At 43.5% G+C, this 27725-nt stretch overlaps 1 long non-coding RNA gene across 2 annotated transcripts in view; it reads right to left on the reverse strand.

Annotated features, from left to right (window-relative positions):
- Positions 1-7090: 7090 nt before the first annotated feature.
- The window catches only part of LOC125334738, a 30252-nt gene continuing 9617 nt past the window's right edge, over positions 7091-27725 (reverse strand). Inside the window, exons 3-4 of one of the 2 annotated variants that reach the window (XR_007207212.1) lie at positions 27003-27103; positions 7091-7376 (exon numbers count right to left, since the gene is read on the reverse strand). This is a non-coding gene — a long non-coding RNA (uncharacterized LOC125334738). Of the gene's footprint in view, positions 7377-11943; positions 12743-27002; positions 27104-27725 lie in introns of those variants that run through there. The other variant, XR_007207211.1, reaches the window with a different exon arrangement.

Consider the following 27725-nt stretch of genomic DNA (forward strand, 5'->3'; position numbering starts at 1 on the left):
TACTTGGTGAAGTGAGGAGTTAATTGAAAGGAGTAACACGTTTCACTTATTGATATAATTGGTTATATTTTAATGTCAATATGTTTGGTAACACTCCAGAAATGGGATAAAGGTCTCACAGGGAGCACCCTCAGACACCAGGGACATAGAACTTCTGGCATGTATGGGATTATGCAGGTGATGAGTTCCAGGGCTCTTGGAATCATGGAATCATGGAATATTTTGGTGGAAAAAACCCTCTAAGATCATGAGCTCCATCCATTAACCCAGCATTGCCATGTTCAGCATTAAACCATGACCCCTAGTGCCACATCCACACACCTTCTGAGCACTTCCTTGGAAGTGTACAGGCAGGCTTTTGTGCCTACACACCTCTGGATGCTCCTAAGGCCGTGTTTATGAATATTTCCAAATGGACAATAAAAATATCTGTTTTTCTAGCACTAAAGTTTATTTACAGTCAGCAGGGTTAATGGAAAATTGTTATTATGATGATTTAAGAATGGATTTTACAGAAAAACCAGAAAGATCTGGTGGCACTTTCATCACATGGTTAGAGAAAAAGATCTTTACATTATTTTTTCTGCATGTGGGTTCAATATCCTTAACAAAACGAGGTCGATATCATGATCTGCATTGTTCAAATATGAAAACAGAGCCAAAGTGTGCTGCTTCTCTGGGGTTATATGCAATGCAGTGTCACCGTGTGCTGATGGAGTGGCAGGTACATCACAGGTGGGAATTTCTCATTAGGAAATACCTGGAAAGCAACAAGAAACGATACTCACTTTAATCAAATAAATGAGTTAAAAATATCGTGGTGATAAAACGCTGTTTAATCTGATTTCATGGACAAAACTGCACTGTGCTGTAAAAAATAATAATAATTTCTCTCCAGCCTATTACACTTCTCAGTGTTCCTGGAGCAGAGCGGAGAGAGCAGGAGCTTTCAAAAATTTCCATCTGCAACGAGGTTTTAAATAGTCTCACACAAACATTTCTTGGGAGAGTAAGCAGCTGCACGGGCACCAGCTCCCTTGTGAAGGGGAGGGGAATGACAGCGTCAGGGCAAGGCTGGCGGTGGGATGCTCCAGGACCTGTGAGCCAAAATAAGGATTTTGACAGCCAAAGGCATCAGTGAAATTATAAATCATTTCAGGAGTCTCCTAAAGAGCTGGGTGGAGTGCATTGCAGGGATCAGCTCAGTTCAAGGAAGCAGAAGGTGAAGCGTAGTGAAAGGAAAAAGGAAACAATTTAAACTGCTCATGTGTGGAGTCAGTCTTAAATTAACTGTAGGGAGTCAGGAGAGCAACGAAGTGTCTTTGCCAACAAGACATCTCTTCAGTGAGAAGTGGTGGCCAGAAAAGCAAACAAAACGTTCATTTGCATTAAGAAAAAGCTTGAGGAAAGCAGAGAATTATTCCTTATCTTTAATATGAAGTGACACCACACCATGGATCCTCTGCTCAGCCTCTCTCTCCAGTCTTATGGGAGGAGAGAGCAGAAATAAAACAGGTTTGGGGAAGGCAATGAAAATGATTAAGTGAGTAGAAAGCTGAAGTGTGTGGAAAGATTAAAATATTAGAACTATATATCTTAGACATTAGAGGAATAAGGGGAGATGACAGAAAGAAATAAAAAAATAGTGAAAGTGATGATAGAGATATAAAAAAAGTGGAAGGTTTAAAGAAGGTAAGTCAAGAACTCCTATTCCTTGAACAGGAGGTGTATAAGACAAAATTAAAAATCAATAGTTTAGACCTTCTTTACACACTTAGTGATGCTCAAGAGAAGACTGGCATCTGTATAAATTGTGTCCAAGTGTACATTGGGAACAGTAACCTGTAACAGGTAAGAACCATCACAGTCCTGAGCTCAGCTCAGCCATGAGTTCTTGAAGTCTGAATGACTGGGAGGTGACTCATTTCAATAACGGATTTACTGCGTCTGCTCCTGAAGCAGCAGGCAGAATGACTTCCAGAGACAAATACAGTTTTACATATCTCTGCACTGAGATAGAGATCAGGGTTGGATTTCTTCTTCTTTTTATTTCTTTGGAATTAATGAAGTAGAAACCTCTCTCTGTGAAATCTACAGCAACAGGAATTATGCTCAGTGCGTGTGTCAGTAGAAATCAGACGCGTTCCAGTCAGACACCACACCTTCTCCAGCAGACTGTTCTAAGTGCTACAAGATGACGAATAACAGATTTCTAAAACACTTCCAGAGCTGTCCAGCACAAAATCAAATGGCTCTGTGTGGATCAGTTCAGCCAGTGCTGGGAGAGGGGAGCTGACATCACACCAGGTACCACGGCCCCTCTCCGAGCCAGGACAAGGCTGGGCTTCTCAGGGACAACACAAGAAATCCTGTGCCCAGCCTCATTCCAAGGGCCCCGGGCAGCTGCCCTGACTCTTTTTCATGGTGAAAGAGAGATGGGAGACTGATGGGAGGCACTGCCATCATCTCAGAGTGTAAAGCTGGTCCTACTCTTTGGCATTTATTATAAAGTGTATTTCACTGCGCCAGCAGTACTCTGGGCTCGGCATTTCCAGGGAACTGTTACACTTCTCCAAGGGTTAATCACTTGGCTTTTGGCCTCCTGCCTTATAACTCTGTTTGGCATATCCTACATTTACTACCTGGAGAGTTTTATTACTTTATTATGCAATCAGCTATTGTTGTTTAACATGCCATCAATCCCTCCCCACCGGCCCCCTGATATTCCCCCAAACAAGTTTCCCTTTTCAATCACATTTCTCAAAAATTTTCCACTAAGCAAAGAACTGCCAAATTTGTGCTTTGATGAATAAGGTGTAAAGTTTTCCATTGTACAAAATCCTTGCCCATTTTCTGTGTCTCTCCCACTCCTCCACTCCCGAGCCCTTTGATTTCAGGCTGTGATAATATATGTAGTCGCATTTACCAGCGCTGGCAGAAAGCAGCCAGAGCACCTCATCCTTTTTACTACATCTCCTAAAAACAAATTAAGACTCCACCAGACAAGCTGTTGGCTTGTGTGAACATCTGCCTGGCACTTCGTGGGCTGCTTGTAGAACATTCCCAACCCCTGAACTGTGTCCTCCTATGGATCAGTGGCTCAGCCCTTTCCACCCAGTGCACGTTTGGTGCAGTCATGAAACTTCCCAGTACACTTTAAAGACCAGGTTTAGTGCTGTTGTGTCACTGGAGGAAGATGAAGAGAACATTGCCATGCCATTCAGGAGGGTTTGGGTTTGGGGAAGAGCTCTCAGTCCCTCACTACTCCTTCTTATTCCATGGTCCTCCCATCAAGAGAAGCAAGGCTGAGGTTCTGCAGCGGTTCCTGGAGGCAAAAAAATGCCACAGTGAAAAATAATTTTAAACCAACTTGGTTGTCATCCCCAGTCCCCAGTGCAAGGGTGTGCTGATTTATGGCAACCTCCCAAAGCTGCCCCCAGACTGTTTGACAGCCCAGACAGACAGAGATTCTTAATAGCGTGAAGTGCAGACCCATCCCCTTCCACCTCCAACATCTCCCCTGCTCCAGGACCACGGCTCCACATAAATCTGCTGTGCCTGTGCCGGGGGAATTGTCTCCCGGCCTCCTGCAGCTTGTAAGGGCCGTTTCAGGAGATAGAATTAGTACCTTGATGCTCGGTATTGATCTCTGTTTGATTTATATTCCCTTGATCTGATTTTCTCCTTGGCGTCATGAGTATAAATCAAAAGTAATGCCCACAAGAGTCAGAAGTTATGCTGGCTTTAAACTTGTGTAAGTGAAATTGAGCTTCCTTAACTCCAGGCTTTTCTGGTGAAAAGGGAGGGCAGAGTAAAAAGATCCCCTGCCTGACTCGTGGGAATATGAAATAGCCAGTCAGTGTAGGATGCAGTCTTCAGCCATTCCTTTATTTTATTTCCTGAATCTGGATTTCAGGTGAAAGAATTCATGGAGTCTCTTTCCTAGAGTTAGTTTTGAAACATCCTTGTCTGCAGTAGCCAGCAATCCTCCCTTTTGGACCTCCATGTGGGAGCTGAATTAAAATTTCCTTGTGGGATGTGAGGAGGAATCTTAGGAGGGACAAGAAATGTACTTTTGCAGTGTGATTTCCAATGCGTGACCATTTCGTGTTGAGTCATTCGGATAAAAACCCACAAAGACACCAAAACTCTGTAATCAGTTTTTATTTCCAAGGGAGTCTTCGATGGCCATTCATGGTCATATTCAAGGGACTGATATGGCCTGGAGATTCTCTTTACAAAATTTGGTGCATCTTTCTAAGACCACTCTTCAGATGTCCTAAAATATCCATTAATTTATCGTGAAACTCTCGTGTGCTGAAGAGCTGCTGAGTAATGGAAAAAGGAGGAAGAGTGGTCTGCATGCACTATAATTCTTCATTGTGGCAAATGCAGAGAGGGTTGAGAGAAGTCTGGGGGGATCAGGCTGCATCCTCATGGAGTGAAAGTCCACTCCAAGTAATAGAATTGGTGTGAAAAATTTATAAAGGAGAAAGCTTCCAGGGGGTCCCCTGGCAGCAGCCCGGAGGTTCTGATGTGACTGATGGAAAAAGTAAATGTATCTGAGCAAAGGCCAGGGACCATAAAAGGCTTTGTAGAGAAAATGGACCCTCTTAATTAAGTTCTGTGTGTTTTTGCATAGCTGGGAGGTAGAAGTGCTGGCCTGTCAGGAGAAGCCATGCAACCTGCTCCTCTTTATTTCTCCTTCATGTCCAGGCATTCTTCAGCACCTCCCTCTCGGCCCTCTCCGACAAGGCGCAGAGTGGAATTTTAGTAGAAGCATTGAGAGGTTTCTTGAAAAATTTTATTTTTTTTTAAACCCAACAGTTAAAAAGCAGGTACCTGTGGGTGTAGAGCCAATTATTCATATAGTATCCGTATTGCCATAGCTTGCTTAAATTTCATTTAAATATAAATGGTCTACATTTACAACACTTGCTTAACCCCAGCCTCTTTCAGTCCTTTGCCTTTAAATTACTGACTATCATGCTTAGCCCTCAAGTGAAGGAGTAAAGCTGTTAAAGGAATGCATTTGCATGCCAATGGTCTGAGACCACATCAAACCCACCTCAACAGATTATTTTGAGGTTTTGTCTGATTTTGTATTTGTTACACCACGCTTTGAGAGAGCCCTGCTGCTGGGCTTCAACACTCCCCGGGGGAAGGCTCTCCACAAAGGCCACATTGGGGCAGGAGGCAGCAAACCAGGGAGCACCTGCAGGAGCTTTTTGCAATATAATCCAGCAAGCATCATCTCATAGCCTTGGGGAAAGAGAAGGGAATCAATGCAGGCAAAGCAATGCCTTTTCAGTTTGTTGTCAACACACTGTCAGCTCTTTCTTGTATTCCCTGTCTCCTGTTAATGACAAAGGGAAAGGGAACTGATGAGGGATTGGGTTTTTTGGGTTTAAGCCTTGCTGCAGCTCATGTGAGCAAACACACACACGCGTCACTGTGTGAAGGGTGTCAGCAATGGGCTCTTTCATTTATACGATGCCTCATTTCTTAGGGTAAACAATAAACACTCTGCTGAAATTCCAAAGAGCTTCTGGGATTAGTTGTAGTCTGCTGGGAAACCAATTACTCTCAAGCTCCAATGCTCTTTCAGATTGCGACACTTGCTAAATTGGGTTCAGGGAGCGCTGGGTGGACAAAAAGGTGCGTGTTGTTGTTACTCCCTATCGGAGCGTTCCCGTGTCTGCTCAAACGAAGAGGGGAGCATTGAAGAAAGCTATTTCCCTCCAAACACCAGGCTCCATCTCCATGTGACAGCAGACAGAACAGAAAGAGGTGCAGGGACAAGAGGAGATTTGAGATGAGCTTTGCTCATCGCTGCAGGATGGAAATACGAGCGGCTGCCTTTGATTAATGTATGCCCAAGGTCACACATGCAACTGTAACAGTCAATAGCAATCAGATTAGCGTAATGTATTATTCAGTGTTTATGATGGTGAATTTGTATAGCGCCCGTGAGGCAGATTTGATCCCCTTGAAATGTTTCCTGAATGCCATTTGGGAATGCCACAAAGCCCAGGCAGCACTGTGGCATCTCCAGCTCACGTTCCTCCTGTCAGCAATGCATAATTACCCACCTCTGCTGCTCCTCCTGCGCGGACACACACTTGGATTTAATTGGTCTGCAATTGGTTTCCAGCCTGACTTTTTTTGCCCCTAGGTGTTAGGGAAGTAGGGGAAATAATCAAAAGTAATGCATTTAATTGAAGGTCCCAAGTGCTTTACAAATACTGCTTCATTAGGCCTCGCTGTAAATAGGTGATAGCTTTATCCAGATGCAGTCCTGGCCCATGGATGAGCATGCAGTGCCCTGTAGGATGCAGCACCACTCTGTGGGTTCGGTAGATAATAGTGCATAATTTATACTTTATTTATCAATCTTGCCCTCTAGAGCTTTTAAATAATTTTCAACTCACTTCATATTTTGAAAAGATTTTTCTAAACAATTCTACAAATAATTTCTGGGTTGGTTTCTTTTTTGCTGTTTGTTTTTTTTTTTTTTCTCTCAGTTCTCTGCAGAAGGATTGGGGAACTAAGGAGAATTTGTTCACATATAGGCCAGCTCTTTGAAAATGAACAATACTACACAGTGGAGAGGTTTTAGACACAGTCCAGTACAAGAACTTTTAAATTTAAAAAAAAATATGTCTTGTTAATGAGCAATTTGTTGGTGAGCGGGATGTAAGGTCCATTCTGTTTAGTTTTGTTGCACTCAGTCCACCACAGGATCTGGAGGTGTGGATGCACAGGGTGGGCTTGGCATGGGATGGGCTGCACTCATGGGTTCTTTCTCTGAAGGAGAAACCCAGCATTGCCCTTTAACCAAAAGTGCTGCTGCTCCCAGACAGACCCGACAGGGCAGGATGCAGACAGGAGAGGGAGATCCTGGAAAGGCCTGGTAGGAAGCTGACATTCTCTCTGGAAGGGATTTGGAACTATGTGGTCTTTATGTTCTTTCCAACCCAAAGCATTCTGTGACCTATTCAAGTAAATGATGCAATGACAGATAAGGGGACCTGTGTAAACCCCAGAGGAGAGGAGGATATAGAAGGGAGAGCAGGTGTTGTTTCTTACTGAAAGGAACTTGCTGGGTTAGATGTTTTGTTAAATTTGGATGCCAAACCTTTATTTGTCATTTTGCACTCTGGTAAATAATTTTATACAGTGACTCACAAAACCTTACTCAAAAACTAACTCAGTCCAGTTCCTTGGAGGCAAGTCATTCCACATGGATTGAGCATAGCCAGGACGCTGTGAGCTGTGCCACATCAGCAGGCAAGGCCTAGCTGGGGGAAGCTGTGCTAGGGCTACCTCAGGGACTTCTGTTATGTCCAGTCTTGCTCAAAATCACACTTACTGACCTGGAAAAACAGGTAGAAAGCACAGTAATTAAATTCCCAGGTGATACCTAAATTGGAAGGCATAGCAAACAACAATGGGAAAACCATTCTGGGAAAAACTCTGATGGACCAAGAGAGAAAAGCAATGAGGCAATGTACAATGAGATGAAACCAATGGATGGATGGGTTGGTAGGTGGGGTTGATTGGTGCTGGTCGGTGGGACACACTCAGCAGGGCTGGAGAATATGGAAAAACCAAAATATCTGATATTTCAGAATATATTTTTGGCAATGCAGCACGGCTGCGAGTAAGTCCACCAGACAATTAGAGCTGAAAGACTAGAGGCTTGGGAGGGAGAAAAGATGAGAATATTGTCCATAAAAGAGCAGCTGGGCACATGTAGAAAATTGTATTCTGTTACGACCACTTCAACACCAGGAAGAAGTCAACAAATGAAAAACAATTAAGAAGAAATGACAGAGAGTAATCTGATAAATAAAAGCTGTATTATGGCAGTGTTGCTGAGCTAAAATTTGAATTGAGGAGGGACAATTACAGTGAGCAACAGGTATTTAGGCTGTAGATAGGAGCATTAACATGTAGATAGAAACAGAGGCAGGGACTCCTGGCGGCAGCCAGAAAGTGCCCACAGGGGAAGAGAGGAAAATATTGGCTGAACATCAGCATCAGTTCCCTATTATCCGAGCAATTAGTCCTGTGGAATGAGCCCTGGAGAAAAGTGCTGACTGATTTTAAACTGGTACAGTCTGAGAACTGGGAAACAAACCATACAGCAGCAAAGAGCCTTTCACTGGCACAGGGATTCAAAAATTCCTCCTTTTCTAGGAGCTTTGTTTATAGCTCTTGACAGTTAAATCACCCTGACATTTGATATTGTGACTGTTCGAAGGACTTTGGTCTTTACCACTTTCATTTTTACACATAGGAGGGCAGCAGTTAATAAGGAAAAACCTCCCAGAGTGGATGAAGGACCTTTCCTATTCATTCTTGGTAAAAAAAAAATGTGAGCAGAAGACTCAACCAACTTTCATCAAACTTTCTGATGCTCTGAGTTCTGGGAACATTTCTGCAGCTCCCTGGTGTCCTGCTGCCATCCTGCGTGGCCCAGGCACCCTTGGGATTATTTGTGGAAGGCTTTAGGATAGAGCAAGACATATTTCAGCTGACTCTTGTCAGTCTCTGGTTAAAATGACATCAAAGTGGTGCCTACTTGCTATGCAGGGTGGAACTATGGTGTAAGACATTAAGACATTCCTTTGTGAAAAGGGAAAACGGCTTCTCCAGCTCTCCCTTTTTGTTCCTTCCCAGGAATTACGAAAAGTTGCACACTTAAATCAAGCCCTATGTCGTGTTTCTGCAGGAGGAGACCTTAGGTGCTGAAAAGGGGGACTTCAAACGGTGGTATATTTGTGTGGAAAGAGTCAGCTGTGAATGCGACACCCATTTCCATAGCTGCAGGAGAGAAAAGGGTGGTTTAGATACAGGAACAGCTTTCCCTCTAGCCTGAGACAGAACAGAGACAGATAATAAGGTCCTGGAGCTCATGCAAATGTGCTTCCTCTTTGAATTTATGCTACTTTGAAGCTAGCCCAGCTCTGAGCAGTGGGCTGGACAGGGTGACCTCTAAAGTCTCTTCCAACCTGAATTATTCTGGATTTGTCATTGTAATGCTGCACTTTCATCTCACAAAGACGTGTATGGCTGCCCAAGGAAGATCAGGACTGCTCCCAAAGCATGTCCTGCTGACCATCTCAGCAGGGGGGAAGGGACATATCTGTTCCTGAGGCTTCCAGACATTTTTAGGGAACTCATTATGTTCTAGATAAATTCACAGCATTTAGCACTCGTCTGCCAATGCAATCTGTTAAGTTTGTATCAGAAGGAGAATTTGACCAAAATGAAGGCTTGAGTTTCATGAGAACATTCACAAGTGAGTGCTGAGGTCTGCCTGCTGATGGAGGGCTCAGACTTCCCAGCACGAATCCTGCCCCGAAGGCTGGATCAGGATGCTGAACCACAGACCGGAGCCTTCACCCAGGCACAAGCCAGGAACCCCACGGAATGGCCTTGCAGAGGGCAGGGTGTGCCACCAGCCTCTGGCCATTCCCTCCTTCCCACCCTGTGCCACCCGCTGTCCCCATCCAGTGCTGCTCCCTCCCCACAAGGACTGGTGCTGCACTAAGTGTCAGCAAACAGCAGCAGCAAGAAGTGCTCCTGCAATCATTTTATTGCTTACACAATGTTTGTACTGCACTGCAGGATAAAAAGGTTCTTTCATATCCAGTGCAGGAGCCAACCTCAATCCCTATTGTACCTTCTCACTCACTTTATTAAGTTTACTTCATTTCTGCTCTGCCTCTGTACCTCTGTGCCCTCTGCTGTGTGTACCAAATCTTATTGACATTTTAATATTAAATTATTATGACAAGAAGATATTCCACTTGCTAAGTAATTTGTTTTATTCAGAGGAAAATTGGAAGCTGCAGAAAAACCATTATGAAAGATTAAGACAATGGAGTGATACTGACTGATACAATATAAATTATTATTTTGTCAGCAGCACACCCAAAACCTCTACTAAAATTTTAAGCAATAAAGCCAACAAGTTAGAAAATTAAATTTGGGGGATAAAAAGAATATTATGCACACAGGAAAAAAAAATAACATCAGACAGACATTACAGAAACACACATCCCAGAGACATCTGCAGGAACCGGAGGGGAATCCATAGATGAGCACCTGGCCTCAACTGGGCTCATTCAGGGTGGGTTTGTTGGAATTGTCATTGACTTTGGGACACAATTGATTCCCACAAAAACAGATTGATAAGGAATTTCTTTAAGTGATTGTTGAAAGGTATATCCTTATTCTGTCATCTTTCCTTCTCCTTTTGAAGGCTTGAGCTTCGGCCCTGATGGAGGAACATGCAGTCCCTGTCCCTTATTTCTCTCTGCCTTCCATCTCCTAAAGCTCTCGAGATGCTCCAGGAGCTAAAATCAGCTCCTGCTTCCTGCCTTGGGACAATCAAACCTCAAATACTGGAAAGGAGGTGACTTCAAAAGTGACATGTCATGGTTCACAGGCAGCCTGGGGAGTGCAGCACATGTCTTTGCCGTTCCTGTGCTCCCTGCTCAGCAAGGGAAGCAGCTGGTAGGGATCGTGCTCTGGCAGTAAGCAAAGCTCCTGATTTCTGGAAATGCCTTCCTGCTTCTAAGGTAGACCCAAGCTCCCAGGAAATCTGGGGAATAAGGAGCCAGGGAACATGGCTGTCAAAGAAAGGATAATTTTACATGCAACTTGTGGTCCTGCAGTTGGCATTTCAGTTAAGATGTGCCACCTTTTGAGTAAAGAACAATTAACCAAAATATTGCTCCCACCTGGCAATTAACCTCTAATGCAGTAGAACCTTAATTTAAACAAAATTAACTCATTCTTTGTCATCATATTTTCAAGAGCGAGGTTGCTGTTGGCTTCCTGGACACTCCTGGTTTGAAAACACCGTGTGTGTTTAGCTTAGATACAATGTCCTTTGTTTGAGCAACCTTGATAACACACAAGGGGAGCAGTGGTTTTATATGGCTGTGTGAAAAGACTGTGCATTGCAGATACACTCAGGAATGAAACGCCTGGATTCTTCCCATCTCTAGGGGTCTGAGATGGGTAAAACTGCCAAATGCCTCTGACCTCGTACAGAAGCCAAGGATCCACATCTTCATGGTCTAACTTTGGCTGAGGAAGTTTAAATGCTGTAGGTTTCCAGGGGAGGCAGTGAAGCGGGCTGGGGAGAGACAAAAATCAATCACTGAAATCCAGTTAGGCTTGTACTGGAAATCAGAACAAGCTGCAAAGCTCAGTGCCTGTGTGGGTATCACTGTCCCACACAGGCTTGTGTTCCACACCCCCAGAGACACCTGAGGGTTACCTGTACATACCTGCTCAAATAACAGCCCATAAAACGCCCTCGCAGAGGGCACAAGTTAAGGCACATACCTTTTTGTGAACCTAATAGATCACGGGGACCAAAATGCTCACATGGCTGCAGTCTTTTCAAGGAAGGTGAGCTGATACCAGAGCCATGAGCTGGCTTTTGGCTTTGCTGGGATTTATTTTTTCAGATGATTGCAGCAGCTCTGTGACTACAGGTCAGTGTATAAGCAGCTTTATCCTCTACTAGCTGGATTTGTCCATTAACTCACTCTAGATTAGAAATGAGCCCTCACTACTCACATTCACTATCTGGAGGTTTGCATATTCAAAACCAGTGGCAATATTCCTACTGCAAATCTAAGGAAGATGGGGCTTGCAGAATTTCTGGATGTCTGCAGTGTTTCATCTCAGCGTTAGCAAGAGAAAAGTAACTATTCTTAGGGAAGTAATCAATTCTTTAGCTAGGAAAGAGAAGTGGCTGCCAAACTGGAATTGTGGCCAGTATCTTGTCCTTTGTTGTGAGGGTGGGGAGGCCCTGGCACAGGGTGCCCAGAGCAGCCGTGGCTGCCCCTGGATCCCTGGAAGTGTCCAAGGCCAGGTTGGACGGGGCTTGGAGCAACCTGGGACAGTGGAAGGTGTCCCTGCCCATGGCAGACGAGTGGTACTGGATGATCTTTAAGGTCCCTCCCAACCCAAACCATTGTATGATTTTATGATGCTTTAGGCAGCTCTTCAGAGTTTGTGGTGCAAGATTTTAACTTGCATTATGTCAAGACACCAGAAAGGAGGTTGTGGATGGAGGGCTCTCAATTCCCAGAGCAATTCCTGTGCCTGAGAGCAGCATTTGATGTTACTTTCCTGTAGGGAAGAAAAACTACCCAGCATCTGGAGCTGGCTCCTTCCACCTCTGCTTCTTGAGAACACCAGGGGTTGCGCCAGGGTAGTGTGACATTTTCACACTGAGTCAATTTAGCAGTTTTGTCCTTCTTTCCTCTGGGCAGCCTGGAATGGTCATGTTCTCCCTTCCTTCACTGTTTAAGGCAGGAGGAGAAAAGGCAAAGTCGTGATTTGTTGGGAAATATAAATTACAGCAGCTGCAAAACAGGGGAAGAATTTGGTTCATGGGCCTGTTGTACATAATATCACACTGAGCATGTGAGGTATTTGACTAACATTTGGGAAAAAAAAGATTCATTAACCAACTGGAAAGTTGATGGATTTCTTGAAGATCTTTCCAAAATTCCTATTATGAGGACAGCATTCTTGTGTACTAGACATGGAGTCCCTAGACACTTAACAGATGGAGTTAGATCACAGTCTGTTTTTAATCCTTGGATGATGACCTCAATTGCAAAGGTACTGCTTCTCATCTTGTCCTGGCACTGATCTGGCTCCTCCTAGCATTTCACACTTGATGCTCAGCGGTACTGAATATAAGCTGAAGAGAAAATAGAGAATTAAAAGTGTTAGCTCATTTTTTAAGACTCACAGAAACACCATCACTGCCGGTGGGAGACAGCGAGGGAATTCAGGAATCACTGTGTCCATAAAGTATTGTTATCATATTGAAGTCTAACTTTTGTAGGTCTATGATGATCAAGTTTTGAAGATGAAAGATTGGTCTGTAGAAATTACATTATAGAACAGACATTAAATATTAATCTTTGTGTACCAGAGAGATTTTGGATTACAATTTATGATCTAGAAACATCTCTGTGTTCCCTCCACATAAAAACACTGATTGTCTTGGTAAATGCAACTATTTTTGAGGAGAGAAAACAATCCAGGTGGAGAGCCAAGCCCAATATCTTCATGTAAAGCCAAGGATTTTTAGTAAGTACCAGTGACTGTGGTCATGGCATGTCCACGGGAGGGCAGCAAGGAAACGTCATCTCCTGTCTGGATTTTCCACAGGGATCCCACAGCTCTCAGGGGCCCCCAGAGTCAAGGTTGGGACTGTCCTGAGTGGGGACAGCAGGCTGGGGAGCAGGGAGAGGAGCTGCCTCTGCTCTTCAGGTGCCCTGAGATGTGTAAAGACACAAAAGCTGTATAAGTAGGTGATTTCTTGGCTGAGTTTGCAAAGCGGAGCAGAATAATCATCTGGGGTGAAACTGTAATTAAAGGTGTGCCGATGTTCCCAGTGAATGAGAGTAGAGGAAAAAACATCACTTTGGGATGGAAGGTTAATTTAAATGCCAAGTTTCCCTTCATATTTTGAAATAAAATTTGAATTAATCTGGAGATTAAATGTCACTTTGAGTGCATGTTAAAAAATGAGCCAAACTTGCCACTGCTAATGTGTAACTGAACCAGTGTTTTCAGATTGCTTTGCCCCTGCTTTTGGTTTATTTTTATTACGGCCATTTTTCCCAAGTAAAACCTGAATTCATGGAATGTGTCAGGGCTTCTGTAAACTTTTCATGAGTCAGGAGCATGGGAGCACCTGGGAGCACCATCCCAAACCCAGCCCCTGCGGGTTTCTGTCTCAAAGCCTTGCCTGGGTCAGTACCTACCCATGGCACAACTGTCCCCTGTCCCCTCCCACGGCAGAGACCCCATATGGAGACCTAATTCCATGTCCTGGGAAGGCACTGCTGCAGCCACAGCCCTGCTGACTGGCAGCCAGTCTCCTGTGGTGTCAAAGGGACTCTTCCAGTCAACAGCTCTGAGCTGAGAACAGAGGAGAACTGGAACAGGAGGAGAGGTTTCCAGAAGTGACGTGCTTGGGCTGATGGCAATTAGGCACGAGGGCTGAGTGAAGAGAGATGTTTAATAGGGCTCCAGTGGAACTGAAACCATGGGCTATATTAATTTTTTTTTTTTTTTTAAATATATCGATCTCAAAAGCTTCCACCCAGCAAAAGAAAAAATAAAAAAGACACTGCAGAACGATATACTGAGCCTTATCTTAATTGAACATTAGGAGATGTTCCTGTGGCCAGCTGGGGGCTTTTGCTGGTTCAGCACTCAGGATGGTATCTCCCAATTACTGCCATTAGCAGCGTACTTAAGGGAAACGTTTTATCCTTTCCCAGCGAGGCTGAGCACCTGGAGGTGTCAGTGTGGATGAGCGAGGCTGCAGACCTGCAATTTGTTCTCGTCTGTTGTAAGTGCCCTTGTACCTGCTTTTAACCTCTCACAAATGCAATCTAGCTCACTTTTTAATTTATTTTTTTTTTAACTGTTGAGTAAAATGTCTGAAATTTCTTTAGAGAAAACCACGGGATTAGAGATTCTTAGCACAGGGTGCCCAGAGAAGCTGGGGCTGCCCCTGGATCCCTGGCAGTGTCCAAGGCCAGGTTGGACAGGGCTTGGAGCAACCTGGGCTAGTGGAAGGTGTCCCTGCCCATGACTGGGGAGAGGAACTGGATGAGCTTTAAGGTCCCTTCCAACCCAAACCATTCTGTTGTTTTGTGTGCAGGCAGACTCTTAAGTTACTATGGAGAAGACAGCAGCTGTAAATTCACAGCCACTGGAGCTGCCGTGGTGGCTGCACTACTGAGAACCAGCAGGCTCGAGAGTGATTTTCTGTAGGTAATTTCTGGCTATTTGCACACAGGAGTTTTGCTGGTTTATTGATTTACCAATTTCTTCCAGCTGAATTCATTCCAACACCAGAAATTCAGTTTGTCACATTACAATTTTCCCTTTGGAAATGATTTGTGGCAAGAGCACTACAAAGGAATACATCGGCTTCGGTGTTACAAAGTTATAGAATGGTTTGGGTTTGAAGGAACCGTAAAGCTCCTCTCCTTCCACCCTCCTGCTATGGGCAGGGTCACCTCACCCTAAACCAGTTTGCCCAGTGCCCCGTCCACCCTGGCCTTGAACACTGCTGGGGAAACATCTATTTAAAAATCTGTGTTTTTTCACCACCCAAAGCTTAGGGAGATGGTTTTTCATTCATCCACTCCTTTCCCTGCTGGCTGGAAGTGCTGTCATACTGGAGATGTCTTATGTTATGCACAGACTTGAGGAAAGCAAGATGTATATTTTCCTGGTAACTTCTCTATTTTTCTTGGTTTTTGGGGCTGTTCCAGTGTATAGTAACTCCCCAGATTTGTTTTCAGGATGCAGGCTGCTCCAGATGAAGTTTGGAGCGTGGTGTCTGGAATTTCTGCTGCCAGGTTATGCTGTGTGGAGCTGCAGAGATTTTGTTTATCGTGTGGTTTCTTCACCAAAACACCCAAGATCGTGTTTTTCTCACTTGTCTCCCGAAGACATCACAGAGTGATAGATGATAGTCATTTTGCATAGCTGATTGCTATCCCAGGGCCTCAAGTGATTGCTTGAGCTTTCTGAAGAGCTCTGCCACGCATCACTGCCTGGGTGAGCAGAGAAAGTTGAATACGACAGAGGAGAAAGGGCTCCCAAGCTCCTTCCAGGAAGGACATGAGGATGTAGGAAGCAAAAAAAATTTTTTTTTTTTTCCTCTGAGTTTCCCCAACACCCAGGAAAGGGCAGTGCAGGCTTTGGCTGGGAGAAGGGATCCCCGGGGAGGGAGCACATTCCTCTGTCAAATGTTCTACGAACAGTTGCCAGCTTGGTGCTAATTATATAGTGCTCACCTACCACCAGGGCCAAGAGTTATCCAAGGAGACTTTTTATCCTGTTATTCAGCTTTAATTGACTGTGCCGAACTGAAATTTGCCTTTGGAAGTCTCTCCATACTTCCAGTATCTTGGAAACAGAACCTTTTCAAGGAAGAAGCCTAATGATATACCTTCCTTTTCCCAGCCAGAACTTTGCTTAACAGACAAAAATTACTAAAATCCAAGTTCCAAGTAATTACAATCAGTCAAGATGTGGAAGCTCTTCCAACACTAAGTTTTGTGTGTCTTTTTGCTTTTACAGAAACTCCCTCTGTTCTCTCTCCAGACTTTAAAGATTTAAGCAATCAAGTTCCCTGTTTTCTCTTAATGCTCTGCATTTTAGCCATCAATAAGTCTGGATTATGTTTTCCAAGCAAATGTTTCCAAGAATATAAATATATGGCAGGGGGGAGGCGTATATATATAATTTTAATTATGGAAAAAATAAAAGGGCTGAGTTCCTTAAGGAAAAGGAATGGAAGCAATCCATCCTGTGTTTCCAACAGAGGTTGACATGGTCCATGCTCATGGAGTATTGGACAAATCTTGAGTTTCTTTACAACTTCTCTTGTTCTGCTTTTAGTTTTCACTTAGAGCTGAAAACAGGTGGCGGGAGAGAACAGGAAACTCTTACAGTTGGAGTTTGTAAGGACCTGTTCCTGTCAGAAATGTATCTACTCTTCCTTCCCTTCTGCTGACAGCATTCTTCATGCTAATGGAGAGCTGCATAAATCCCTCCTAGTTCTCTTCCTTATTTTCAGATCATTTCAGCTCTGCTGGAACTTTTCTGCAGCTCCCGTCTTCCATTTGGGATATTTTCCTTAATTTCTCTTCACACCTGGTAATGTGCAGTATTCAATAATCTCTCAGGGTCCCAAATGCTTGAAACATGTTTTCGGAATGCACTGTCACGCTTACAACTGCTCCTGTTTAAAGGAGCATGAATTTCCTCAGCACGTCATGCTCCAAATCCCTGTTTCTGAGAACCTTTCTTAGTTACAGTCCCCAGTGCTGTAGTTACTGCCTTTAATAATTGTCTTTCTCCATTTTTATGCTGGGGGGTTGTTTTTAAGGCTCTCCTGGGGAGAACAAAAAGGCCATAAAATTCTTTAGTCTCAGGGTCATTTCAGATCAGGTACAAATTTTGTAGGCACCAGACTGGTGCCTTATTGCTCCATCTGTAGAAATTCACGGAGGCAGCGGGAATAGCTCAGTCTGTCCTACAGAGATCAGCTGAATGTCCTACACAACTCTGTGTGACACTTCCAGGAGGAGCTGGGCAGATGTTGGCCATGGGGTGGCAAAGCTGTCCAAGCTCCACTGCATTAATCCACTCTGGGCTGCCTTGGTGCAGGTGAGCTGCAGGGACAGCCTCGGCGGCTTCCCTGGGCTGTGCTGTGATTCCCATGATAAACCCAGTGGCTGGGATCTGTGGCAAGAGGTGAGAGATGCTGGTCACCACCTGGCTGCTCTGGGGCAGAGATCCCTTGTGCTCCCTCGCTGCTGCAGCTTCCAGGGAGGGACAGCTTGGCTTTGCTCCCTGCAACGTGCCCACGGGGCAAGAACCAACACAGGGCACTGCTGTGGATGCAGCTGTGCCAAGGGATCAGGTCTGGGATCCTGGGATGAAACCAAACTTATTTACGTCATAACCTCAACATCTGTGCGCTGGGAGTGAGCAGTGGATGCCACAGGGCTGGTGAACCCAGTAGAGGCTGTGAGGGAGCTGAGACAATCACAGAATCTCTGAATGGTTTGGGTCGAAAGGGACCTTAAAGCTGATCCAGTTCCTCCTCCTGCCATGGGCAGGGACACCTTCCACTATCCCAGGTTGCTCCAAGCCCTGTCCAACCTGGCCTTGGACACTTCCAAGGATGGAGACAAACTGTTCATTCCATTTCAGCTGCCTTCTTTGTGCCTTTAACAAAGCTTCCTCCCCTGAATCCTCACAAAGCTCCGGTTCCACACAGGGTTCCACACAGCAGAGCTGGAGAGCCAGACAGTCTCTTGCCTTGCTCTGCATGGGCTTGGGAGTAATAGAATGAGTCATCAGATGGGACCTTAAAATTATGATGTGTGGCACGGCTTGTGAAAACCTAAAGAGATTAATATTTAAAAAAAAAAGGATCCAGTTCCCTCAGCGCTGTAATGAAGAGGTATTATACACACCAGGCACCTGTGTGAAGGTATCCCTGTAACGATCTATTACCATTTGAATGAAGGCAGATTAAATACACACTAGAAACTGAGCACTGGGGAATTTATACTGTTTTCTCCAGGACTGCACCACGAGAGAAAAGAAGCAGCAAAGAGAAATGATGATAAAAAAAAAAAAAAAAAACAACCACCAAAATACTTAAAAAGGATATTGCTGCCCTATATTTTGTGTCTCCTTGCTGCTCTCAGCACTAGAGATTTTTGTGTAAAAACAAAATACTTATGCCAGCAGGAGTTGGGTCCAGAGTCTTCCTTGTACATGCAGGGACTGGTTCTAATGATCCCTAATGGAGATGCTCCCAAATGAATTTTCAAAGCCTCAGCTTTCCAAAATCCTTATCCATGTCACTGATGGTCATGTTTTGTTGGAAGTAGCACTCAGAAGGGAGTTCTGTAATAAATAAATTGCTGCCAAACTCCAAGAAACCAATACTTCACACACAGTTATCTCACTACACACTTCCAAGCAAGTACTTCCCTTGCATTTTCCTTCCCATCATTTCTGATAAATGAAATAATGTTACTTTTATCTGCTGCCTTTGTGAAGTGCTGCACATGTTATTTGTGCAAGGAGAATGCCAATGAACTCATTCTTTTTTCCTTTGCTTACATGAGAATAAAGCCCAATTTCTCGGCAGAGGCAGCATCAGATTGCCAGTTGCTAGATGAGGTAAACCAGATTTTCTTTTTTTAATTTTTAACTTGAAATTTAGCAGTGCTGAGTTTTCTAACACCAAAGCAACAAAGCTTTTGGAGTAGACCAATGACCTAAGGAAGTGCTGCCATTCCTCAGGTGCCCTGCAGTCCCACTACCACCCCACATATTGATGTACTGAAGGATCCTGCAGCTCAAAATAGGTTTTATTGGTGGTCCTTTAGGTTCTGCTTTTGTATGCCTGACCCACCAGAAGGTATTTCAAAGGAAGCTCTTGGTGTCTTTCATGTGCTTGCCCCATTTGATGCCCCTTTGCCAAATTATAGAGGCATGGTCTTTGAAGCACAAAAAAATGTTGCCACTTCTCTGTATTTGCTTCCCTTAGAAGCTGTGGATGTCAGTCCAAGCTGAACTGTGGCACTAGGTGAGGCATAACCTTGGGATCACAGCCATTTCTTGACCCTTTATATACCTGTATTTTCTTTTGTACCCCCTTGTCCTGAGTTCTCTTTGTACAGTGGAGTTTTGTCAGGATATCCCCAAGCTCTCCTGCAGAATTTGATTTGTTGTTTTATTTTCATTGAGAAAGATGGGTGGGTGAGGAGGGAGGATGTTGATTTTTCCTGCATTAAAGCCAGCAAAGAAAAGAAGAAAGGATCTGAAACCTAAGGAAATTGCACCACTAATCATATTTTCGTAAGCTGTCCTCTGTAGCATTACAGTCACAGAGTATATTTATAATTTGGTTTATATGAGCAACGGTTTAAGTTAAGGGAAATTGGTTTCCTTTTCAAAATGTCATGTTTCTCATTTCCTCGCCGAATCTTGGGCTGCTCTGAGCTCATATCAGACTTTAAATCATTCAAAACCACACTCCATAATTAAAACGCTGTAAATTCTCATTAATCAATTTAGCAGGTTTGATTTGTTCTAAAACACGTTAAAATCAAGCTGAAAGCTCACTGAAATTCCAGGTAGCACATACACTAGTGCAAGGCAAAGGAAAGATAAATCCACCACTACAGGAAGGCTGCACAGTGGTGGGGCTGGACTTGTATATTTTTATGCTCTTTCCTGAGTAATCCTGGGTTAAAGGCTTCAGTTTTCAACGTTGTGCGATTTTTTTTCTTTGGAATTGAGCTTTTCTTTCTGGAATATTTAATGTTTTCTGTAGCACTCACAGCATCCAAGCATTCTCTGAACTCCTCAAACTTCCCCACGGACCATATTTTATCCCCTGTTCCCATCTAAACCTTTGTCTTGTTGGGTGAGGGCTCTGGGATTCTTTGTTGAGTGGAAATGGATTCAGTTCTGCTGCAGTTCACAGATGTGAAATAGATGTTTTGGACATTTCTCACCATGAGAGTGAGAAACAAATCACTGATTAACACAAGAATCTTGCACAGTCTTGTGACATTTGGTCTGGGGTTTGGACTTGTCCCGTTAGTAATTATAAGAATGTGATAAAATCACAGCGTATGAGAAGACATTGGGACAAAATCTGCTGATTCATGGATCAAAAATTCCAAGTTTCACAACACAGTGTTGGTCAGCTGTCCCTTCCTAAAGCCTGCTTTATGAAAAAATGAAAATAGGTGCCTTCACAGTGTTATGGAATTCAATGCTGAGGCTATATCCAACTACTGGTAATGGTATTTAGATTTATTCAACCGGAGTAGTTGCCTTTAGATCTCCATAAGTGTTAGAGTAAGGGAAAATAAATTAAAATTATACCAAAGAGAAATAAAATAGGAAAAAACTGACCCCTGGACCCCAGGGACAGATTTGCTCACTGCAGTTCTGGTTGCAGAGGCAGCTACAGTAACAAACTTGGTTGCATAAGAAACAGCAAATAAAGGTGCCACCCTAGAGGGAACAAACATTAATATTTCAGAAAGGATATCTCCAGAAAAAAAAATTATATTGGGCCTTTTTTTGTTCAGTGTTCATTGCTGTTATTAGTGCAGGTAGAGCCAAAGCCAATAATTACACCTTACGAAAAGATTTAATGCTTTGCTAGAAACTTAACTTCAAGAAAATGTGGCGAGGGAGAAGCAGGTTGTAGAGGATGAGCACCGTTAATGCAACACTTCACGGAAAAGAAAAATGAAGTTTTCTTGGAAAGGCAGGGAGATCAGGGTCCTTGTGTGTTTCTATTAAATGGTGATAAAGCCCTGCTCTCCCAGGTTGTGGGACGTTGGCAGGCTCCTTGCATATAGATATCCCTTTTCCTGCCAGCCCTGGGCTGGATGAAAGCCCAGCAGTGCATTCCGTTAAGGAGCTTATTCATACAATTAAGTTTAATTGTCAGCAGTTTTGATACTTCAAACTAAAATGAAACCTGGCTCCATTTCTGCAGCTTAGATTCACCTGCAGCCTGGGAGAATTCTGATGGTATTAAAATTAGAGTCTTGTACTGCTAAAATGCCAGCCAGCTGCAGGGGTACATTCTGCACAAACAGGTTGCTTCCTCCCAGGCCTGAGGAACTGAGCAGCAGGTCCTCAACAGAGTCTATTTCTTTTTCTTAAGCAACAGCTTCTCAGGTTCTGGAGCATAGGGAGGGTGTTTTTCCTGCTCACGTTGGCTGTGTGGTCCTTGGTCCTCCCCCAGCTCCGTGGGCTTCAGGACAGATTTTTGAAAAGATAGACATACAGACCGTATTTCATATTTTCCTTAGGCTGAAGTATGTGACATTTTGCCATTATCACCAGCCTCATACACAACGTGCTAATGAGCCTGAACCTCAGTGCTGCCCCCAGAATTAGAAGAGAAAATTTGAGCAATGCCCTACTTTTGCTGTTGCTTCCTCTGACACTTAACCTTCCTGATCTCTGACTCAAGAATTCCTGTGCTTTGCTTCTCTTTCATCCCTGGAAGTGTTCCAGGCCAGGTTGGACAGGACTTAGAGCAACCTGGGATGGTGGAAAGTGTCCCTGCCCATGGCAGGGGTGTGAAACAAGGTGGTCTTTAAAGTCCAGTTCAACCCAAACCATTTGGGGATTCTGTGGTTCTGTGATTCATTTTAAATCAGGATCACAACAAATCAATGTCTGTGGTTTTCCAGTGTCAGTTTTTGGTTTAGGAATCTTGCTTGTGCACATTCTGAGCTGCCTGGGATGAGGATTTTTCACAGTTAAAACCAGTCCTGGCTCCCACACCAAATCACATGAGTGTTGAGACACCATCAAAGCTTTCCTTTCATGGAAGCATCAGGGAATTCATCATCTATCCTGGCCTGGGTCTTAGGGTGAGATTGTGACCATGACTGGACTGTTTGGCCTGGAGGATAAAAGCTGACTTAGCTGTTCTTTATTTGAACATTGATTTGAAGCAAAATGCACTCTCTGTACATGAGTGCCCAGCCCCCGGGCTGGAGACATGGATGGTGAGAGGCACAGAACTGTGGCAGAGGCTTTGTCAATCTCGTGACAGGGATGTTCTCATAAAAAGCAGGATTATTTGGGTAAAATTGCTGCCTTAAATTGGAGTAATGGAGGGTTTGAACCCGAAATTCTGTAATTTTGGATGAATCTTTTAACACTTGGTGTATAAGACCAGAAGAGTTGTATCCTACTTTCCCTGCTGCCTTGTAAATGGTGGCAAGGTCCTTTTCTAGCTCCACCACTCTCCATTTATCATTCACCTTTTAAAGTATCCAAAACCAAAACGATGCATTTTGCTTCATTTAAATCAGTTTCACATATTCATACAAATTGCTTTAAACGCTGTTTCTGGGTGATCTTAATGGACTGTTCCTTTTTCCCCAGATCTCTCGTTATAATCATCCATCACAGCAATGACCATTTACTTGTGCTTTACTCAACATCAACAGAAATACTTCAAGGAGCAGGAGTTTAGTGCACAGCCCAAGCCACGTTTCTGTGACATGAGCAGTGATTGGCAGGAGCAGGATAGCCACAACTAATCACATTTTGCAATTCATGGAAATTGTGACATTACTTAATCAGCTGCTGCCACAAGCACCAAAACCTTTGTCCTCCTTTAGAAACTAAATTACATGAGAAAGACAATTTCATCCGAGCTTTACCTGTCCATTACAGTGCTGCTGGATCATTAGACAGAGTAATTAAACATCAAGTAGAAATAATTATTATAATTACAGGACATTTGAGATTTCATTTGCTTTCATGAAATATGAGTTACATAAACTAATTCCTTTTGTAAGGTCCTCTCGTGACAGCAGTGAATGTCCAAACAGCTCCAGTCTTTGCCTGCTGATTTTGGCAGCATTATTGGGCCAACCTTATAGTAGCTATTAAAAACTCAAAAATTACCAACTATTATGATACCAGGATAGCCAAATGGCCTCTGTGTAGTTAGAAAATAGGAAATTACCATAGTAATTGTACTGGTTCTTTCTGTTCCTGCTCTCAGAGTGAGAAACTCTGGGAATAGTCCGGTATTTTCTCTACCGCACTGATTACAGCAGAAAATGTTCAGTTCCTGATGGCAACAGCCACTGCTTTTTTTTTTTGTTTGTTTGTTTTTTTAGTTGTATTTTATAATTTGTTTACAGCAGGATTTTGGTGCTGTGATGACTCTGTGAGGGTACTGAGCTAATTCAGCACCCAAGCCCTGCAGCATCCTCTCCTCTGCCTCGTCAAGGAGCAGTTTGCTCTTGGACTCTTCCTGAGCTGTGTTCACTCCAGAATCTTTGCCAGCGTGGCTGAGGCAATCTGAAGCAGCACCACTGAAATATTTCACAGTGAAATGCTCTTTGCAGGTGAAGCTGTTGAGAGGAGTGAGCTGGCTCCCAGTGAAGTGCAGGGCAGCTTCCCCAGGGACACCAACGAGCGTGTTTTTCTGCAGCTAAACATGAGATTGCTCTGACACGTGCACAGAAAAATACAGATTTTGCCAAAAGACTGCATTAGGTCTGGACACTCACACTTATGCTTGTTACTTGCTTATTTACCTCATATACCAGGTGACAATGTGCTGGATGAGGCATCTCATTCACAGAGCCCTGCCCTATGAAGGCATTGCTCGCGCAAGAGCAAAGGGTGTGTGTAGTAAGAAAAAGTGGAAGAAATGACACAAATATCAAAAGCACCATCATAATGCTATCTTATAATTGAATTTCTCCAGAAAAGAGAAGGTGTCAGACTAGTGGGGATCCAAGGCAATATAAAGGGTAGAAATGAACCAGAGAGGTTTTATTTATGTAAAAAGTTTTTAAAATAGGGCTGTGTCTTGGCTAAACAAATGCTGCAGACCTACATCCAGAGCACTTGTGAACAGACATTGTAAGTATTTCTTTTAAACACCCCTCCATCAGTTTGTGGCTGGAGAATACTTTGCATGCAGGGTACAGGGGGAAGGATACAGGCTTGAAAAAATGTCCAGAAAACACCACCAGCAACAGGGCAAAGTGACTTTATATTGTTTAATCTATCCTAGACAAGTTAGCAGCAAAAGTCCCCAAACTCAGCAGGATTTGCTTCCTGATTTTGAAGCAGCAGAGCTCCAGGGTAAAGGTAAAGGTGTCTCCCTGTGAGCAGTGGCAAACTGGGCAGGGGGCACCACTGGGGATGGAGGAGGTTCTCTCTTCCCTCTTCCCCCTGACCCACGAGCCTGGATACCTGGAATGCATTTTCAGTTTGAACAAGCCTTCCTATCTCTTCCCTTTTTTCCTTTTCAGGGCCGAAACTCGAATCAGCCATGGCCACCCCACCGAGCTGCTCCAGCCAGGATTTGCACCAGCTGCCCTTTCAAATGGAAATAAGTACAGAGTGGCCTGTGAATACAGACTTCTTGAAAGGGTTCCAGGATTACATTAAAGCGGCCGATTTGGGCACAGAAGATCAAAAAGAAAGTCACAGCCAAAGTTTACCCAGGTTTCCAGGGAGCAACCTAATAAAGAAGAATGAATAATACCCAACGAGAGGCTACGACTCCTATTAATTCATTTGTTTACTCGGCTCCCAGAGAAGCTCCTGCCACATTATCCTGCAAAGGAGGCTCAGGTGGCTTTTTATTTGCTTATTTAAACGCCTTCCCCACCTTGTGCCGAGTCCCGGTGGGTTGTGAATATGCCAGGCGGATTCTGCTACTGTTATTCCCTTGTATGTCTGAGTTTATTCAGTTCTCCATGGGATTATCAGGCAAGGAAGAAGATAACAAAGAGGTCCATTGTCTACAGGTAGGAGAATAGGCACATTTAAAATGAGTCCAGCATCTCCACAAAAGTATTTAGCTCTGGCTAAATGTATTCCTTCTCCTCATGTAATGAAACAGGAATTAGAAACCATCATTGAGAAACCAAATTAATGCAACAAGTTACTGTTAATGCATAAACTTGGCAACCTGTTTGTCCTATGTTTCCCCTATTCAGTTTCAAATGTACATAATTAATTATTGCATTTAATCTCCGTTCTCCCTCCAGCCTGCAGCATCAAACCAGCACTTGATGGTGTCAAAGCTCATGTCAACCTAAGACAAAAACATAGATGGGATCTTGCTGTATGGTTTCTAGGACTCTTTGGTATAGTGATTAAGATGTAAATGGAAAGAAATTAATTGACATAAGTAAGTCATTACCAGCACCATCTATTAAGTATAATCAAAATCAGTGTCTACATGAGCTATTGATTGCCACGTGCTTTTGTAAGTGTAATTGTAGCATGAATTGTCTGTGCATGGCTGGGCCTTTCATTGTTGTAAATATCCAGCTGAAGCAAGAGATTAAATTCTGTACAAGCTCTAGAGTGCCTGCAATAAGTGTGAAACCTTTGCTTTCATTCGTTGCTGTGCAGATTTAAATAGAGTATGAAGGAATATTTTTCGGTTCCCTCAATTGGATTACAGGTCTTGTCATATTTGTGTAAGGATAACAATCTCTAGACTGTGAGGCAGCTTTATAACCAGACTAAAACCAATCTGCAGTCTCTCAGGTCATATCTGGCAGTGTCCACCAGCCTGGGCTGCTGCAGAAGAAGCCAATTCTGCAAAACAGATGGGCAATGGCATATGCAAAATTTAACTTCTTGCAAAAATTCTCCAATTTGACCACAGGATTTTTCCAATACTTAATACAGGAGGATTTTGGTCCCAGTAAATTTGGAAGTGCTTCAAGTGCAAAATCACTGCATTTCATTGTTGCTTATGGCACGTTTTGGCAGCTGTGATCAGTATTGAGCATTTGCAGTCACGTTACTTCAAAATCTGACTCCGTGTCTCATCTGGGGTATTTATGCCATAAGGAAAACAAAGACCTGATTGTGCTGATTCACCCCTTTGAAGGCAATACCAAGAATTATGATATAAATAGCAAAATACAGTAGGTGATCACAATGGTTGATTAGAAAAGTTACCTAATTGCACCTTTTTTTTAAAAAAAACTTGTTTTTAAAAATCTGCTTCTGCTTTTCTCACTTTGCATACAGTGTGGGGCCTTGATTTACTTTCCCTTTGCAAACTCCTTGCAGAGCATGAGAAGAGGTGGGGGCTGGCAGCCTTAGGTGGGTTTTCAGTATCAGACTATAATCTGGAATTATTTCAGTGTGACCAAAGACTCCGTAGTTGTGTGGCTGAGCTGCTTCACTTCACCCAACCACTGAGTCACATTCTGCAGTGAGAAAATTAGAACCGAGTATCAGGACTCCAGACAGATAATATCACTCTCAGATGGCTTTTTAGCCATACTAGAAGATAATTTTGGAACCTTTTATCTTCAGTGTTGGTTTTCAAATGACAGCTGAAGTTCACTGGAGAGGCAAGGCAAGGAAACCTGCCCAGCTACTGTGGGTGCTGCCTGCTCTGTGCATGGGAGATGTCATTCTCCTGCTCCACCACTGCTCAATCCTCCTGCTTAATTTTTATTAAACAAACTTTAGATATTTATTTTCCTTGATGATATTGCTCTTATCCATAGCTAGTGCCAGAGATGCAATCAGTTAAGCTGGAAGGGGATGGACACTTGCTCTGAACTTTTTTAGGGCACTGGTTCCTGTCAATCCAAGCTGGACTGAGCTTCACGAGCAAAGAACAAATGTAGGTTGTCTGAGAAGGGTTTCCAAAGCTGTTTCTTCACCCTCATCAGCAAATTTAGAAAGAAATTTGAACCGAATGTGCTCAGCTCTGGGAGTTGCCATGGTTGCAACACAGACGATCTAAATGTGGGAGATTATATAATCAGACAGAATGACTATTTATACAAAGAGTTTAATTTAAACAAAAAAAGGGAGAGAAAAGCAAATGTGCTGTACAATACCTGACTTTGTCCCTATGGCAGAGCTGCAGGAGCACCAAAGGTGTTAAATCCCAGGGCTCACACACTTCTCCTTTGCAAGGTGTTTATAATGTGCACTAAATCTAAAACAAAAACAAGAAAAGCATGAAGTGAAAAGTAGTGTAGATTACAAAGATCCATCCAAGCCAGAAGGAAGCTGTTTATTATAGCTGGGTCAATGGCAGTGTCTTCTTTATGGAAAGTCCTGTAAACTTTTAAAGCACGGTGATGTGGATGTCCTCCTCTGGAAGGATTATCTGGTGTAATACTATCACAGGGACTGATTTGTCTTCCCTTGAAAAGATTTAACATAGGGGAGCAGATTCTATGGCTCATAAGATGTTACCTATACATGGTCATGTCATTCTTTCTGGTCCAGCTCTTGTGCTGCTCCCTCGAGGCTGCTTCCTTGCATTTCCCTCTCTTGCACATCCTGGGCTCATCCACGGATCAGAGACTGGCTGGAGTGAGATTTCACCCCTATAGATTTCCCTTTAAACAGCTCCTGGGGGTCTATAAAAATGCTGGAGCTCACTAGGGATTTCCCCACAAGGTGCTGTTACCTACAGGGTGGTGAGGAGCAAGGTAATAATCATTAATTATGGGCAATGCAGGCAAACAAATGTGGCTCAGGGGTAACGAGGGTTGTTTTCCTGGAGCTTGGGCTCACCTTTGGTGCTTACAGATTAGACAGATGTGAACAGA

This window comes from Corvus hawaiiensis, chromosome 17 (assembly GCF_020740725.1).
Source record: "Corvus hawaiiensis isolate bCorHaw1 chromosome 17, bCorHaw1.pri.cur, whole genome shotgun sequence".
Taxonomy (NCBI): Eukaryota; Metazoa; Chordata; class Aves; order Passeriformes; family Corvidae; genus Corvus; species Corvus hawaiiensis.